Here is a 9,967-nt window from a genome sequence, read left to right as displayed (position 1 = left end):
ATTGCTAGCAATAAACCCTATCAGGTCGACCTCCTCGCGGTTCCCCCTGGAAATCATCATGATTAGTTTATTGTTGAATTTGTCACGATGGGGTAACTGACCTGCTTCACCCTCATCTATCATCCCTCACTGGTGCCCCGCCAGCGTGTACCAATAGCGCAGGATTATCATTCCATTATCATCCATTACAAAAAACTAGAGGGAAATTGTACAAAAATCGTCTATATGCGTACCTCTGTCCCACATGTGTTTTTTTTTGTGTAACAGCGTATGTTTCCAGAGTTGAGTATCAGTTTAAAGGGTGGGATAAAACAGTAAAAGTGCAGTATACTAAGACATAGTATCGTAGTCTACAGTAATGGCAACTCATGATTCACTCATGATGATGATGAATTACAGAACATACTGTGACGCCTAAAGGGGCTATGGTTACTATATCAGGTGGGCCGTCAGCTTGTTTGTCATTCTAAGTATTTTAAAACAGATCATCTGGTAATATTGAAGTCATGGGTTTTTTAGAGAACAGTCAACTTGTTTGACAGGAAGGAAGGAATTGTTAGTAGTTGGTCTAACAACCCCATTAAAAAAGAAAATTAAAAAGGGGATACATTACATTACATTATTACATTACGTTACATTACGTTAAATAACATTATATCACGTTACATAACGTTACATTACGTTACATTACATTACTTTTTTACTCACAAAAAAATTTTCTTTGCCATTCTATTATAAAAAATCGTCTCATAATATTAAAGCCAAAGTTTTTTACAAAATTTGAAAAGGTAAACAAAAAAACAGCCCGCCTGATAGAAAGTGGTAACCATCGCCTATAGACATGAACAGAATCATAGACATTAAAGAGACTTAATCAACATAAAAACCTTATGTGAAATATAGGTATATTTTACATAAGTTTTTCATGTTTATCTCTTAACACAAATTCCGGACCAACTCTCTAGAGATATGTACAATTCCATTATACTTTGTGTATTTTAACAAAGGTATAGAACCAACTCCCAGTAGCAGTATTTCTGAACGGATACGTCATTGAAACATTCAAGAAAAGAGCATATTTCTTCTTAAAAGGCCAACAAATACGCCTATAATTTCTGTGATCTCACGAATGCCTTTGAGCGATGATAATCACTAGGAAACATGATTAGTGATTTTTCTACCTTACCTTCATTTATCTGGGCTGTTTTTACTTCTCATCATTAGAATTATAGTTGTATGTTACATGTATGTATTTGTATAGGTTAGTATATATATGTATGACTATATACTGAAAGACGATGTAGTGACAAAAATCGAAAAAGGAAGCTTGCGTTGGTTTGGTCATTTGTAGGGGATAGATGAAAGAAGAATTACGAAAGAGATTTATGGAGCAAGAATGAATGGAGATGTCGGTAGGGGCCGCCCTAGACGGACGTATGTTGACCAAATAGGCGAAGAAGAGCCAAATTAAATGTACCCGTAACCGGCGAGCATGTATGAAAAGATTGATGAATGTAAAAGAAGCGAAAGAGGTTTGTTTGAATTGAAGCATTTGGCGTTTTATTGTTTCTGCGTACCCTAATGGGAGACAGGCGTGTCAGATATGTATGTATGTATATATAGTGTGTTATGGATATATTAGTAACATTATTTATGCTTATTTTAATAGTAAATGCACCGCCTACTTAATTTTCTGTTTGCCTCATTGTTGACTGGTAGAGTACGTATTTTTTTTAATGAGTGATAATGAAATGGTAATCCTGCCTACGCTATCGGTATACACTGGCGAGACACCAGTGAAGGACTATAGGTGACGATGAAAGCAGGTCAGTTAGCCTATTGCGACGAATACCCAGTAGAATTAACCATGACGGTTTCCAGAGAGAACCGCGTGGAGGTCGAACTGGTAGGATATGCTAACAAAGGGTCAGTCAGACCTATTACTAATAATCCCTCCCCCCACCCCAGAGAACCTTGTTAGGTGTTAGGTCCGCCATATTTACACTTATATAATTTGCATTGAAGTTTAAATAAATAAATAGTGTTAAAAAACGAAATAACATTTTGACCCTACCTTAATAACTTGAAAACTGGACACTCTATTTTAGTGCGGAGATTAAATTATTTTCTCTATTTTTCGACTTGTTTCTGGGAAAAATTCGTTTATAACGGAAGGAGGCCACCCTTTACACAGGTAATAGTTTTTTCTTTTTTTTTTTTTTAACAAGTGAAAATGAAATTGGTTTTCCCTGGAAACTATTGTTTTTTTTTTTAATGGATGATAATGGAATGGTATCCGCCTACGCTATCAGTATACAATGGCGGAACACCAGTAAGTTGATAATCGGCAAGTCAGTTTGCCCATACTGACAAATTCAACAATCATTAAACACGATGGTTTCTAGGGGAGTCCGCGCGGAGGTCGACTTCACAGAATGGCAATTATAGCAATGGGGTCATTAGACTCTATTACTAACAATCTCTTTCCCCCGCAAGAGTAACAGTAGGTTTTTTAATGCATGAAAATAGAAACGTAACCGGAATGACCCTCAAGGATGTTAAGGATAGGATGTTAAGCAAAAGATGTTAAGTGTAGATGAAATCAGTACCAGAGGGAGACTTTGTACAAAAGTCGATCGACAGGGTACAGAGGAATAACATCTGAGTCCTCAGGAATGGCAACGCAGGGGGGGTATCATGAGCGAAACGGTGTGCTCTGTTATGTTCATGGTGCTGCTCATGTCTATAGGCGACGGCTACCACTTTCCATCAGGTGGGCCGTCAGCTTGTTTGCCATTCTAAGTTGTATAAAAAAAAAAAAAATCAGGCCAAATAGCAAATAAGCGATGAAAATAGCATATAATTCCCATCTGCGCTTCAATAATCAGCAACCCTTACATACACTTAGACTGCAAATAATTCGAACTACCACTTCTATTGTTTTTTTTTTGTAATGGATGATAATGGAATGGCAACTCTGTCCGCGCTAACGGTATACTCGTACACTGGCGGGGCACCAGTGAAGGGTGATCGATGAGAATAGAAACAGGCCAGTTAGCCCATCACGATGAATTCATCAGGAATTAACCATGGTAGTTTTCAGGGTGAACCGCGTGGAAGTCGACTTAGTTTGGTGTGTTGATAGCAATGCCACTCCTATTGTTAGCAATATAACCTGTAAATAAATAAATATATTAAAATGTTTAAAATAGTTTTTTTTTTCTATCAATTTGTATTCAATATTTTTAATTCTTCTTGGTGATGCTCACCTGCCTTCCTGTAGGGAAGGGATTGTTAGTAATGCAGACTTCCAGTCCCATTGCTAGCAATACCTTCTATCAGATCGACCTCCACGTGGTCCCCTTGGAAACCATCCTACTGAATCCCAGGATTTATCATGATGGTCTAACTGACCTACCTTTTCATTCTCGTCTATCATCCCCCACTGGTGCCCCGCCAGCGTACAGATACCATTAACGCAGTGGGGTTATCATTCCATTATTGACTATTAAAAAAAATCCATGCCCGCTATTGATTCACACTGGCAGAGTATCAGTAAGAGATGATAGGTGAAGATGAATAGAATGATAATAAGATAGAAGAAGAAGAGGGAGGGACTGTTAGTAATGCGGACTGCCAGTCCCATTGCTAGCAATATGCCTTGTCAGGTCGACTTCCAGACGGTCCCCCCTGGAAACCATTAATCACGACGGGCTAACTGACCTGCTTTTTTGTCTTCACCTATCATCCTCACTGGAGCCCCGCCACCGTGTACCGTTAGCGCAGGCGGGGTTACCATTCCATTATCATCCATTGAAAAAAAAAATAATAAACTAGAAGATCTTACATCGGACATTAAAAAAAATCACTAGTAATTACACCACATATACTTTCGACTTGACAAAGTAATAATGGGGCTACTAGTCCCCATTAATAACGTCCCCTTCCCCCACCCCGTAGTAGTAGGGAGGGTGCCCACTAGAGCACAATGCTCTCAGTAAGCTCTCAACCGTAAATCTGTGAGTTTTAAATTGCTCCCATCGGAATACCGCTTTGCTCCTCATTTTAAATCCTATATTTATTGCTTTAAGTATTGAATTTCATTAAACTATTTTAAAAGTATTATGATATTATGGGTATTTTAAATAAATAAATATATATATATATAAGATACTATGATACTTTGATACAATACTATATGTTTTTTTTTAATGAGTGAAAATGGATGTAATTTTTTATAGGTGGAGCTAAAAAGGCAGGTCAGTTAGCCAATCGGGATGAATACACCTGGAATTCAGCACGATGGTTTCCAAGGGGAATCATGTGGAGGTCGACCTGATAGAAGGTATTGCTAGCAATGGGACACGAAGTCTGCATTACTAACAATCCCTTCCCCCCAGGATGGCAGGTGAGGATCAAGGCAGGTCAGTTAACTAGTGACCAATTCAACAAGAATCAAGAATATTAAATACAAATTGATAGATTTTTTTTAATATTTTAATATATTTATTTAATCAATATTTGTTTAATAAGTTATATCTAGAATAAAAAAAATATAATAAATCAAATTAAATTACAGATTTATAACAATAAAAAAAATAAGTACTAAGTTATAACTACAATACGTACACGCAGTATAAGAAATGTAACTATGTTATTATACTGTGTATACCGTATTTTATTAAAATGATAAATTTATAATTAGACAATGTTATAAATTATATTACTAAATTATAAAATTAATAAATGCCAATACAACAAATTTTAGAATTTTTTTTTCTTACTCTCTCTGTATATTTATTCAGTCATCACGCAAAAACGACGGCATCAAAAAATCACCGCATCTGAATGCGGTTTTCACTGCTGTATTCCTAAAGATCTAACTTAAAATATGGTGCATGTTTTACCTTGATATGCCTAAAGTTTTACTTTAACCCTTAAAAGCCTGATTTTTTAAATCAAATTAAAAATATATAAGTGTACCCTTTACTGTGTTTACTAATGGGGAAAAATAGGAAAAAAATCAAAACGATATTTTTATATATTTATTCTGAAAAAAAAAAAACATTTGGTAACATGTAAACAGCCAAATATTAAAATAAAATCGATTGTAGGCGCCCAATGCGATTTATAACCCCGGTATCAAATTTGAAACTTCAAGTATTTAAGAATTAATCCATTGGTGTTCCTGCTTCTGAAATCCACGTGTACGAAGCGGCAAAAAGCTAATTTATACTATTATTATTTAAGACTTTTTAAAATTGACTGTTATCAGATATAAGGAAAAAAGGTTGTCATTCGTTAAACAGACAACGAGTTTAAGTGGGTAATGAAATTCTTGAAATCCGCTTTGTTTTAAAAATGACACAAGTAATATAATACTATGGTTTCAGATTAATTAATTATCATTAAACTGTATAACGCACGCTTCATTCTATAAATAAATTATTGGTCGTCATTTATATTATGTATGTATGTATTTATGTACCTATATACTCGTGGTTCAGCACGCGTCAATAAAGGCGTATTCATACTACGTGTGTAGTTGCTGCATACTAAAGATTACTAATATCCGATAATTTTTTTCACCAGAGGGAGACTTTGTACAAACGTCGATTGCTTGGGTACCTCTGTCCCATTCATGTTTCAACCGTGAAGCAGTTGTGTTTGCATGGCTGTGTTTCAGTTTGAAGGATGGGATATGGCTTGAATTTACTGGATACGGAGGAATAACACCTGAGTCCTCAGGAATGGCAACGCATGTGGGGTATCATGGGCGAAACAGTATACTCTGTTATGTCCATGATACTGCTCATGTCTATAGGCGACGGTTACCACTTTCCATCAGGTGGGCCGTCAGCTTGTTTGCCATTCTACGTTGTATAAAAAAATCTATATACTGCATTCTTAAGGACATAAATGATCGCCCATTGCGATATCGCCCGTACCAGTCGGAGATCTATATTCCTTATAAGCGGGTTCTTCTTTTTGATATTCGCCTGGTAGCGACTGCTTTTAACATAATTACTGTGGTGAATTATTATTTATATATGTTAAATATTATGTTTAATTAATTAATGAAATATATTATATTATTTATGCATCATCTATATAAGTATGTATCTATATAATATAATTTTACCTTTTGCTATTAAATTGGTTACACAGGTTACACTCTGGGTTTGTTGCACGCGTCCGTGTAGCCTTGCTTCAGGTTGCAGCTGAAAATCAGTGCTTTGCTTTTAAGCTAAAGTATCACTGAGCTGTAGCCTTTTTGGGTCACTGCGACACACTTGGTGAAAACATATCTCCAATATTCATTTTATGTTTTATATGTTCAATTGAGATTCTTGCCAGTTCTTCTCAATTGGATCTATATACCGAACTGGACGGTAGGGAAAAAAATAAAATTATACTGTAAAAATTTGACTTTCATAAGCGGCTAAAATGTCCTACATGAATAAATGATTTTTGAATTTGAATTTGAATTTGAATGTTGTTTTATATTTGAAAAAATGTAAATAATCAAATTGTATCATTTTATTCATTAATTTACGTGTGTTAAATGGCTCAAATAAAGTGTTTATCTATCTATCTATCTATCTATATTATATATCTGTTATTTGGCCAATATATGTCTATATATATTGTTCATATTATAGTTATAATATCTATATATTGTAATTAAAATGTATAGTTACTGCTTTATATTACTCGCTATTACTGCGTACTATCTGCTAATAAATCGCAAACATAAGCGATTATTCGCTTTGTTTATAATTTAAAATTGTATTTTACAAAATAACAGAATTTTCAATAGTACACACACATACATGCACGGCCAACGAGAGACAGAGTCGTACAAACACAGAAGTAAAGAGAGAGAGAGAAACAAACATACTTTGCGGCTAAAATAGAAAAATGACTGAGAATCAACCGCTGACTGAAAGAATCTAAAAAAAATTAGAATTAATATCAAATTACATCTACAGTACTATATCCAAATTATAACTACCTATAATATATATATAATACCTATGTATGTATACTCATAGTAAATCACAAACAGCGTAACAATGTGAACGTGCCCTTATTGTAACAGGCGTCATTTATTAAATGCCATTACTGGCAGACAATGCAGTAATACTATAAAGCTTCCGATTTATCAATTGAATTAATTACAAATAATATCATATAAAATTATTATAATTTAAATACACGACAAATAATACAGGTAAAATAATATAAAACGAATATTTAATGAGAATTTATTTATTTATTGTTTCTTTGAAATTATTCAAATAGAAATTTGTTTGTTTTTTTATTATTATTATCATCATCATCATATCAACAATTCACTGTCCACTGCTGAACATAGGCCTTCCCCTTGGGGGGTTTGCCACTAATCGCCACGCTTGGCAGCAATCTCAATTCTCCTTCTTTTCAAAGTCGGTTAAAAGAAACGCGGTGACCATATACATTACAGTGTAACCACCTCCTTTTTTGAAGTCGACTAAAAATGCATCAGTTATAGATAACGTCGTAAGAATATTAAATACTTGTATAATACCCACTCTCAATTCTCCTTCTTTTCAAAGTCGGTAAAAAGAAACGCGGTGACCATATACATTACAGTGTAACCCCCTCCTTTTTTGAAGTCGACTAAAAATGCATCAGTTATAGATAACGTCATAAGAATATTAAATACTGATTATACCCCACGGCTTCGCTCACAAGAATCAGGACAATATGCTATGTTAGGCTATAACCTATTCGTGTACCAAATTTCGTTCAAATACGTTTAGTAGTTATTGCGTAAAAGAGTAACAAACATCCATCTGTCCGTCGTTACAAACTTTCGCATTAACAATATTAATAGCATCATTAAAAATCTTAACGGATATGGGCAATAACCACGCAATATACTACGCCTACCTAAACCAGTCCGCCTAGTCTAGACTAAGTATATTTTGGTATAGATCTTCGATCAACAATACTCACTAGATGTCTAGTTAAAGCCGTATAAATAACGCCTCACTTGCACAGTGACTACCTGTTTTTAATAACTTATAACTAGGGAGGAAAGGGATTGTTAGTAATGGAGACTGAGAATCCCATTGCTAGCAATATACCCATCCAGGTCGACCTCCTCGCGGTTCTCCCTGGAAACTATCATGGTTAATTCCTGATGAATTCATCATGATAGGCTAACTGACCTGTTTTCATTCTCATCTATCACCCTTCACTGGTGCTCCGCCAGCGTATCCCGTTAGCGCAGGCGGGGTTACCATACCTACTACTCTTTATTATTTATACCCTTTATAGTTTAATATTTCCTATGGTTTTTATAATGTATATTAAAATAAAAAACAGCTGTAATAGTGTGAAGCAGTAACAAATATCCAAAGTTTAATTTTTTTTTTTTATAATTATAATAATTATATCTTACTAAACAAAAATAACCTGTTTCATTCTACGTCTCTCTTAGAACATCACCAGAAGACAAACTGCGGTTGCCAACCCGCCTGCAAAGCGTGGCAACTATTGTCAAAACCCTCCTTATGGGGGAGGCTGTGTTTAGCTATGGATGATTAACGGCTGATACAACAAATAATACGATGCTAATAAAATATTTAATATGAATTTGAATTCGAAAAAATGTTGTGTTTTAAGTTTACATTATTAATATATCCTGATGTTGTACTTGTAAGGAATATGTAATAGGTGAGTAGGACTTGGTACAGGTTGTCTGTAAGAGATTGCTTTTAGCGATATGTCCGCCTTTCGTATAAGCACATTCTGTATAAATACTCCTTGTATACTACTGTGCGCAATAAAAAGTTTATTATTATTATTATTACAGTATAATGAATTCTCTCTTTCTAAATAAGAAATTTCTATGCTCTCTCTCTCTCTCTGTCTCTCTTTTAAATCTCCTCAACCACTATTCGTGTTTATCTAGTTGGTATTAGTGATCGATGGCGTAGGCTAATGATTATGACAATCTTAGTCTTAGTCTTATGCGACGAGAAGGCCAACAACTAATTTACGACATTTTGAATTATTGTATTTGGTAGATTAATTATTTATTATACTTATTAATATAATGAATGTAAAAATCAATTTGTTTGTTACCTCTTAGCACTTTAACAACTCAATTAATCACAATGGGATTTGGTATATTATATATATACAAAAGTATATATATATATATATATATATATATATATATATATATATATATATATATATATATATATATATATATATATATATATATATATAGCCTATTTATCTCGGTTAATCAACATGTCACGCAGTGTAAGACAACCCCTACTAAATGGAGTGGCGCCTCAAATGCATTGCAGGGAGTCAGTGGACACTTGTGGCTCAGAATCGATCCTTATGTCAGTCTATGGGAGATGCCCATGTTCAGCAGTGGACAGATAATGGCTGAAATGATGATGATGCGGACGAAATTGTGTGTAAAAGCTAGTTTAAAATAAATATACATATATAAAAAAAAATTACTCATAACTGTAAACAGTGGTGTCATCCGCGTGAACCAGTATGTAAATTAGCCTAATTAGAACATTGTAAGTTAGCTAGTTATAATCTATCCATCTACCAAATTTCATTCAAATCCATAGTATAATTTTTGGTTGAATAAGTAACAGACATGCATCCATATAAAGATTCTTACATAAAAAAATATAAATTAGAACGATATAGAATAAAAAGTATATATCTTTCTCCATTCTAACTAATACATCTCAATAATTTATAAAAAATAAGTTATTAAGTGATGACCGTGTACGGGTAAACGCAGTGTAAGACGACCCCCCCCTCATCCCCACTAGATGAAGTGACAACTTAAAATTATTGCAGGGCGTCAGTGGATCCAAGTGGCTCAGGACCGTTCTTTATGGCAGCCTACGGGAGAGGCTTATGTCCAACAGTGGACGGA

The sequence above is a fragment of the Galleria mellonella genome, unplaced genomic scaffold, assembly GCF_026898425.1.
Source record: "Galleria mellonella isolate WM207_F2 unplaced genomic scaffold, CSIRO_AGI_GalMel_v1 utg182, whole genome shotgun sequence".
In the NCBI taxonomy this organism is placed as follows: Eukaryota; Metazoa; Arthropoda; class Insecta; order Lepidoptera; family Pyralidae; genus Galleria; species Galleria mellonella.
This window is presented reverse-complemented; position numbering follows the sequence as displayed.